General features: G+C 44.9%; 1 protein-coding gene across 2 annotated transcripts in view; it reads right to left on the bottom strand.

Annotated features, from left to right (window-relative positions):
- Positions 1-8,205, bottom strand: part of LOC311027701 (semaphorin-6D-like) — a 41,252-nt gene extending 33,047 nt beyond the window's left edge. For both annotated transcript variants that reach the window (XM_084031840.1, XM_084031841.1), the window contains exon 1: positions 8,023-8,205. The gene's annotated coding sequence lies outside the window, so the exon portion shown is untranslated. The remainder of the gene's footprint in view (positions 1-8,022) is intronic.
- Between the last annotated feature and the right edge of the window lie 1,375 nt (positions 8,206-9,580).

Genomic DNA, 9,580 nt, shown 5'->3' with positions numbered 1-9,580 from the left:
ACACACAGACAGACACACAGACACACACACACACAGACACACACAGACACACACACACACACACACAGACACACACACACTCAGGTCCACGTACACTGAATCTTTCATTATTCTCTTCAGGACCTGGTCTCAAAGAACACGGTTGTGTGTTTCTGAGAACTGACTCAGTGATCCAGGACGGGATCTTCAGACCTCCAGAGGATCCTCGGCGGTCTGAGCCTGATCCAGAGCCTGAGAGGCGTTCAGGACCCGGGTTTCGGTCTGCAGCCTTCTCAGGGTAACCAGTGTAAATCTGCAGCAGAGAAGTCACCTCATGCAGATCCACGGCGGTGGCGTGGGACCCTCGACCCCAGTTGGTCCTGATGTGGTCCCCATGTGGTCCGGATGTGGATTACTAAATTAAACTGTGGCTGAAGCCCTAGTACGTACTACAAATTACCTCAAAGTACTACAAAGTACTGAGAAGTATGTACTACTGTGTTAATTAATAATTATAATGATCAATAATAATTATAATTAAATAATTATAATTGGCGGGGGGTTTGGCTCAGGAGGTAGAGCGGGTTGGGTAATAACCGCAAGATTGCCGGTTCGATCCCCGGCTCCTCCTAGCTGAGTGCCTGGTGTCCCTGAGCAAGACACCTCCCCCTAATTGCTCCTGACGAGCTGGCTGTCGCCCTGCGTGGTTGACTCCACCGTCGGTGTGTGAATGAATGGGTGAATGACAGTCATAACTGTAAAGACCTTTGGAGAAAAGAGCTATATAAATGAGTACCATTTAATTATAATATATTTTAAATTATAACAATAACAATTAATAATAAACATAATTTATAATTAATAATATTATAATTATCAATAATTATTATCAATAATTATTATCAACATCCATCCATCCATCCATTTTCTACCGCTTATCCTGTATTCAGGGTCGCGGGGGGCTGATCCCAGCTGTCATTGGGTGAAGGCAGGGTTCACCTGGACAGGTAACCAGTCCATCACAGGGAGACATGTAGAGACAGACAGGTAACCAGTCTATCACAGGGAGACATGTAGAGACAGACAGGTAACCAGTCTATCACAGGGAGACATGTAGAGACAGACAGGTAACCAGTCTATCACAGGGAGACATGTAGAGACAGACAGGTAACCAGTCTATCACAGGGCCTATTATAAATATTAATAATTATAATAATAAATGAATGAATGAATAAATTAAATGAATTTTCCTGCAGAAAGAAACCTGTAAATCTGCTTATTATGAGAAGATTATTAAACAAGTTATTCTGAGAAGAAGAATTCAGGGAAAGGTTTTAAATTTAAAAGAGTTGCTTTGGAAAAATGTTTTATTAGATTATTAATTATTAACCAAACTAAATAACCTGCTGATGGATTCAAATATTTGGCTTTAAAAGGATTAATAACAATCAAATAGAGAGATTCAGTTCCATCGGTCCAGACAACCAGGCTGTGAAGCCTCCTGTTGCCGGGGACGACCACCTCCCCCTGTTGCCGGGGCGACAGCCCCCCCTCCATACTGGATTTCCTGCTGGATAGATTTTCCCGCCGAGTGTAAAAGGTCAAACTAGTGAAATGAAAGAGAGACAGCTCCACCAGACCCACATCAGTCCTCATCAGGGACCCGATCCAGCAGAGACCTGCGACACCCAGACCATGTGGGAGAGGGAGGGATGTGCACAGAGGCAGAACGAGGGAGGGAGAGAGAGGGAGAGAGAGAGTCGACCTGCTCGACAACATTCAGCCAATCAGCTGCTTCCAAAAAGCTCTTAGTCCAAACGACTGAATGTCCCGGAGACGCGTCGCCACGGAGACGAGAGGAAACTTCTGGTTGCTATAACGGAATACCCACATCCCAAAATACCACCAGGAGGAGGAGAGGGAGGAGAGAGAGGAGCGGGACCTCCTCCCCCTCCACTTCCTCCTCATTTCTCTTGCCCTAATGACCTCCAGCGCTGCACTTTATTTTGAAAATCCCTGTTTGTAGTAAATGGTTTCTTCTCCAGCAGATTTTTGGAGAAGGTATTTATACGTTATACGTTCACACTCTGCCAGGTGACCTCTGTGAAGCTTCACTTCCTGCTCTATTGATCAGCGGCTGGCAGCAACACACACACACATACACCTCCCTCCCTGTGTGTGTGTGTGTGTGCAGGACCAGAACAAGGACCAGGACTAGAACCAGAACCAGGACCAGAAAAATGACCAGGAGTAGAACTAGAACCAGGACCAGAAAAATGACCAGGACTAGAACTATAACCAGGACCAGAACCAGCACTACGAGGTGAAGAGACGACCAGTTTAACTTCCCAGTTTGTGACACCAAACAGGTCGAGTGCATAGCCTGACTTCCTGTTTGGCTTCTGGTACTTCCTGTTGGAGGCTCAACCATCAACAGAGGAACCGTCGTTGTTGTTATTGAAAACCAACGACTACTTCCCACACTCAGTCCATATTTCTTCTGAGGACCTCAATAGTCTCTACGTTATTTACTTATCGTACGTTATGTATGGACTATTCCGATCACTGTCATTGAACACAGCCAAGCCGTGGTCACGAGAGTCACCTTCGAGAGAAACGTGGAACAACGATTTCAACACTAGGGCTGTTGAAATGAACTTCGGGAATCGAATATAATTAGAATAGTGAAAAAATCTGCACTCCTTGCCTTGGCCGAAACACATAAACGGAAGCTTTTGACACATGAAGTCTGATGAACAATAACGTTTTCTGAATCACAATCTCATCAGACATAGCAACAACGGCGATAAGTGTAAATGTAAGTGTATTGTAAGTGTAAATGTATTGTTAATGTAAAGTAAATGTAATGTAAGTGTCAATGTATTGTAAATCAAATCAAAATCAAATCAATCTTTATTTATAGAGCACTTTTCATACACCAAGTGCGCAGCACAAAGTGCTTTACACAAAGATAAAAACAATAAAGTAAACCCCTCCCACCCTCCACACACACACCCACACCCACACACACATACACATACACATACACACACACAATAACACAATACTGGCAACAGGGAGACATGGCAAGGCACTGAGAATTGAGGAAGCGCCGTGTAATGTAAGTGTAAATGTAAAGTAAATGTAATGTAAGTGTAAATGTAATGTAAGTGTAAATGTAAAGTAAATGTAATGTAAGTGTAAATGTAAAGTAAATGTAATGTAAATGTAAATGTAAAGTAAATGTATTGTAAGTGTAAATGTAAAGTAAATGTAATGTAAGTGTAAATTAAAGTAAATGTATTGTAAGTGTAAATGTAATGTAAGTGTAATGTAAGTGTAAATGTACAGTAAATGTATTGTAAGTGTAAATGTAAATGTAAAGTAAATGTAAAGTAAATGTAATGTAAGTGTAAATGTATTGTAAATGTAAATGTACAGTAAATGTATTGTAAGTGTAAATGTACAGTAAATGTATTGTAATCGTAAATGTAAAGTAAATGTATTGTAAGTGTAAATGTACAGTAAATGTATTGTAAGTGTAAATGTAAAGTAAATGTATTGTAAGTGTAAATGTACAGTAAATGTATTGTAAGTGTAAATGTAAAGTAAATGTATTGTAAGTGTGAATGTACAGTAAATGTATTGTAAGTGTAAATGTACAGTAAATGTATTGTAAGTGTAAATGTAAAGTAAATGTAATGTAAGTGTAAATGTAAAGTAAATGTATTGTAAGTGTGAATGTACAGTAAATGTATTGTAAGTGTAAATGTAAAGTAAATGTATTGTAAGTGTAAATGTACAGTAAATGTATTGTAAGTGTAAATGTAAAGTAAATGTATTGTAAGTGTAAATGTACAGTAAATGTATTGTAAGTGTAAATGTAAAGTAAATGTAATGTAAGTGTAAATGTAATGTAAGTGTAAATGTATTGTAAGTGTAAATGTAATGTAAGTGTAAATGTAAAGGAAATGTATTGTAAGTGTAAATGTAATGTAAGTGTAAATGTAAAGTAAATGTAATGTAAGTGTAAATGTAAAGTAAATGTAATGTAAATGTAAAGTAAATGTATTGTAAGTGTAAATGTAAAGTAAATGTAATGTAAGTGTAAATGTAAAGGTGAAGGTAAAGTAAAGTAAAGTCTCGGGTTTATACCTAGGGATATGCTCATTGTTCATAGAAAGTCTACTGGTGACAAAGAAAAGCCTTTTCTTTAATAAAACATTAGAGAAGGTAATTAACCTGCCGATGTTCTTTAATGATGTCACAAAAGCAGGAAGTGATGAGCAAACTCTTTTTTTTTAATCATGCATGGAAACGTACACAAAACAATGGTTGCATGGATAATGGCTTTAGATCATCACCCCTACCAAATACCGAGAAGCTCAATCACCACGTTGGAAACAACACTGTGAAGACCACCTGCTGGTGAAGACCACCTGCTGGTGAAGACCATGCGATACACTCAAGGTCCCACGAACAGAAAGGTAAGTGGCCTTTGAGTGAGAAACCTTCTGCCTGTTTTCTGGGGATGAAACTCTGAATCTCTCCAGCGTGACCCACTTCCTGCCTGGTTTTCATCACGTTGCGTCACGGTTACCACGGTTACATCGCAATTCAGCGAAAAGTGTTGACGACAGAAAAAAAGATGAAGAGCGAAGAACGAGGAGGAGACAGGAGGTAAGGAGACAGGAGGTAAGGAGACAGGAAGTAAGAAGACAGGAAGTAAGTAGGAGGGTGGGGGAGGGTCAAACACAGACACAGATTAAAGGTCTGAGAACTTCCTGTCTTCTGGATTCCCTCGTTTTGTATCACTGAGCGCTACCACACACACACACACACACACCACACACCACACACCACACACCACACACCACACACCACACACCACACACCACACACCCACACACACACACACACACACACACACACACACACACACACACACACACACACACACACACACACACACAGGCTGATGTAACCTGCAGCTGAGAGAAGACAGAAATCTGAAATTCAGATTAATAATAATAATAAATAATAAACTGTATCGACCAATCAGGAGTCACCAAGTTTAGGAGTTTCTACCTGATCGTCGTCTGATCGGATTCTAACAGATTTCAACATTTAACGGTGGACTTGTTTCAGGACACGAAGCAAACATTTACAGACGACATCAAACGTGTCGCTTTTATGAACTTCATGTTTCCTCCAGAATCCTTCCAGGAGACAGGAAGTGACAGGAAGTGACAGGAAGTGACAGGAAGTGACCTCCATTTACAGATGATGGCTGCGTTTCGGATCGCATGCATTTGCTCCGATGCATGCACGAGACTTAAGAGGATCCGCCGGAACTCGTCATAAACACGTCAAGTTCCCACCACGTCAAGTTGGACACAGGTGCACTTCACAGACTTTTTTTAAATGATTTTAATTAATAATTATATACATAACAAAAACTATCGCGCCAGGGGAAACTTCACGGACTTTGCACAAAGAATATGGCCTGCCCAGTGGCGCTGGCTTTCTTCGTCGCTGACGAACTCGAGCCGAGGCATTTGAGGTCCCGTTGTTGACGGAGGCTGAGGAATTTTCTCACGTGGGAAATACCACGTGGTAATTCTAACCAACTAGGGCAACGTTGAGGGGAGTGTCTTATGTCCGCATTTATTTCAGACCATCTGCACAGAAAAGCATGCGGAGGGAGGTACCCTGGAGATACCGCAAGTTTTTAAAGTCATGTGACACGTCGCAAAGGGAAGTTATCACCAGCATTTGTGACGTTTTTATCCCAGAATGCCTGGTTTTGCGAGGCAAATGCATGCGCATGCTTGATTGGAAACGCGCCTGATGATGGTGAAGTTTCCACCATTCTCCTGCAGCCGGTACCTTTCACAGTAAAAGCCTGTAGCGGGATAATAGTGTGTTTTATTGTGAAATATCGCAGTTAAAGTTATATGAACTATTGTGTATAAAACATCCCATCAGAGCTCCAATTACCATTAATACCCATTAATAATCAATAACATGAACACACTGAAATAATAATAATAATTATCATCATCATCATCATCTCCCGTTTAATTAACTTCTTTCTGGTATTTTATGAACTTTATAAGAAATAAATCTCCTCGGTGCTGCATTCAGGTGCATCGGGGCATTTTACAACCTTTTAACGATTCCAACAGATTACTGGAAGCAGGAATCAAATGTTTACGTTTGAAGCCGATAGAAACGGAAGATTCCGCTCGTTAACGTTAACGCCCGGCTGTAAAAACCAGAGCTTGTTACTTCCTGTCCCTTCAGATCCTCCTCGGTCCACCAGACCGCATCAGTGTTCACCTGAATAATTCAACATCCTGCTCGTGGTCGGCGGATAATTGGCGGAACGGCATCCTTCTGGAAGCCACGACGACCTTCAGGGCGACGACCTTCAGGGTCCTATCGGGGTCTGATCGGGGTCTCATCAGGATCCCATCAGGGTCTGATCGGGGTCCTATCGGGGTCCGAACAGGGTCTCATCAGGATCCCATCGGGGTCCGAACAGGGTCTCATCAGGATCCCATCAGGGTCTGATCGGGGTCCTATCGGGGTCCGAACAGGGTCTTATCAGGATCCCATCGGGGTCTGATTGGGGTCTGGTCAGGGTCTGATCAGGGTCCCATCAGGGTCTGATCAGGTCCCATCAGGGTCTGATCAGGGTCCCATCGGGGTCTGATCGGGGTCTGGTCAGGGTCTGGTCAGGGTCCCATCGGGGTCCGATTGGGGTCTGATCAGGGTCCCTATCGGGGTCTGATCAGGGTCCCGTCGGGGTCCCATCTGGGTCTGATCTGGTCAGGCGACCCGAGTGTGAAGGAAGCGTTTCCAGGATTAATACCAGTCCTGATGCCCATGGTGCATTCAGGGTCCAACAACGTGGATCAGGACCGAATGAGAACAGAAGACATAATTTATCCTAACAGGATTAAAGCTGATCAGATCTGATTATTGATTAACTCGCTCATTGATCCAGATTCACAATGAGGTCTGAGTCCATCCAAAGAATCAGAACCAAACCTGATCCTGGACTTGTTTTTTATTCTGATGGATCATTATTGACTGAATGAACCCAGTTTGAAAGTTGAGTTGATCCAGTTGAGTCTGGATCCGTTCTGGTCTGGATCAGGTTTACATTTGTACGTTTTCTTCTGAATGTTTTAATTTCAGGTAAATGTGAAGAAGAGAAGAACTGATCAGCTCTGCAGACCACAATGTCTCCTGTAGACCACAATGACTCCTGTAGACCACAATGACTACTGTAGACCACAATGTCTCCTGTAGACCACAATGACTCCTGTAGACCACAATGTATCCTGTACACCACAATGACTCCTGTAGACCACAATGCATCCTAGACCACAATGACTCCTGTAGACCACAATGTCTCCTGTAGACCACAATGACTCCTGTAGACCACAATCTCTCCTGTAGACCACAATGACTCCTGTAGACCACAATGTCTCCTGTACACCACAATGACTCCTGTAGACCACAATGCATCCTAGACCACAATGTCTCCTGTAGACCACAATGTCTCCTGTAGACCACAATGACTCCTGTAGACCACAATGTCTCCTGTAGACCACAATGACTCCTGTAGACCACAATGAGCAGGGAGGATGATGGGAGGAAGGTGACTGGAGTTAATGGAGCTTCACACGCGCACGCGCACGCACACACGCACTCTCCGGCTGTTTGTTGTTGTTGCTGCGCGTGCTGCCAGCTGATTGACAGCCATCAATCAAAGCTGTCAAACACGCACGCGCTCCAAGAAAAGACTCACGAAGACAGAGAAAAAACCTGATGCGGATCCGTAGAGTCCCGCTTCTTTACGGGGATCACACTTCATGGACACGCGAGCACCAGGACAGCAAGCACCGAGCCTGCACGCGCACATGCAGACACACACAGTCAGTCTCCGACCGTGCACGCGCGCACACAGACACAGTCAATCACCGAGCGTGCACGCGCGGCTTCCTGCAGGAAGAAGAAGAAGGAACTCACCTCTCCGTGTGCGCGGCTCCGCGGGAACGGCCCGGACACGCGCTCAAATTAATCCACAGCGGATCCGCTTATTTCCAACAGATACGGGACCGAACCGGCGCGAAAACCCCCCTCCGGTACCGAGCGGCTTCCGGTGTAAATCCAGCGCGAGCGCGAGACACGCGGACCGGGAGACGGCGCGTGCAGTCCGGATCCAAGCGGCACAATGAGGCGTCTCTCAGCGGCTCGGCGGCTCCTGCTCCCGGGCCACGCCCTCCTCATTACCATAACGGCCGCCCGCAGCCAATCAGAGGCCGGGGACCGCCGGACGGCCCCGCCCCCTTTTCAATTTAAAGTAACTGGATTAAGTAACTGTTTGTAGTTATTAATAACGAGTTAATACTCATGAAACAAGAGAATATTGATGATAACATGATCGATTCTTAGTGTATGATTTTCACAATAAAACACATAATTAAATAAAAATATCTCTCCTCCCTCCTCCCCCCTCCTCCCCTCCTCCTCCTCCTGTTTATGAACAATAACAGGAGATGAGGAGGTGTCGGGGGAAATAAGGGTCTGATGGAGCTGGATCAGCGTTCCTGCCTGATTAAACTGGGAGGTCTGGATTTGGTCTCTGCAGGACCATCAGGTTCCACGTTCACACCCAAACCCCGAGTCCACAGGAGACCAGGACCCGGATCAGCATCCGGGCTCTGGCCTCCCTCATCTCCTCGTCTCCTCGTCTCCTTGTCTTCTCACCTCCTCGTCTTCTTGTCTTTTTGTCCTCCTCGTCTTCTTGTCCTCCTCGTCTTCTTGTCTTCTCGTCTTCTTATCTTCCTTGTCTTCTCGTCTCTTCATCTCCTCGTCCTCTTCGTCTTCTCGTCTCCTCGTCTCCTCGTCTTCTCGTCTTCTTGTCCTCCTTGTCTTCTCACCTCCTCGTCTCCTCGTCTTCTTGTCCTCCTCGTCTTCTTGTCCTCCTCGTCTTCTCGTCTCCTCTTCTTCTCGTCTCCTCGTCTTCTTGTCTTCTTGTCCTCCTCGTCTTCTCGTCTTCTCATCTTCCTTGTCTTCTCGTCTTCTCATCTTCCTCGTCTTCTCGTCTTCTCGTCTCCTCGTCCTCCTCATCTTCTCGTCTCCTTGTCTTACTCATCCTCCTCGTCTCCTCGTCCTCCTCGTCTTCTTGTCTTTCTTGTCTTCCTCGTCCTCCTCGTCTCCTCGTCCTCCTCATCTTCTCGTCTCCTTGTCTTCCTCGTCCTCCTCTTCTCCTCGTCCTCCTCATCTTCTCATCTCCTCGTCTCCTCGTCTTCCTCGTCTTCCTCGTCTCCTCGTCTCCTCATCTCCTCGTCCTCATCGTCTTCTCGTCTCCTCGTCTTCTCATCTTCTCGTCTCCTCGTCCTTCTCATCTTCTCGTCTCCTTGTCTTCCTCATCCTCCTCGTCTCCTCGTCCTCCTCGTCTTCTTGTCTTTCTTGTCTTCCTCGTCCTCCTCGTCTCCTCGTCCTCCTCATCTTCTCGTCTCCTTGTCTTCCTCGTCCTCCTCGTCTCCTCGTCCTCCTCGTCTTCTCATCTCCTCGTCTCCTC

The sequence above is a fragment of the Eutrigla gurnardus genome (assembly GCF_963514095.1).
Source record: "Eutrigla gurnardus genome assembly, chromosome: 17".
NCBI lineage: Eukaryota > Metazoa > Chordata > Actinopteri > Perciformes > Triglidae > Eutrigla > Eutrigla gurnardus.
Note: the sequence above shows the minus strand (reverse complement) of the source record. Positions and strands in the feature narration are given on the sequence as shown.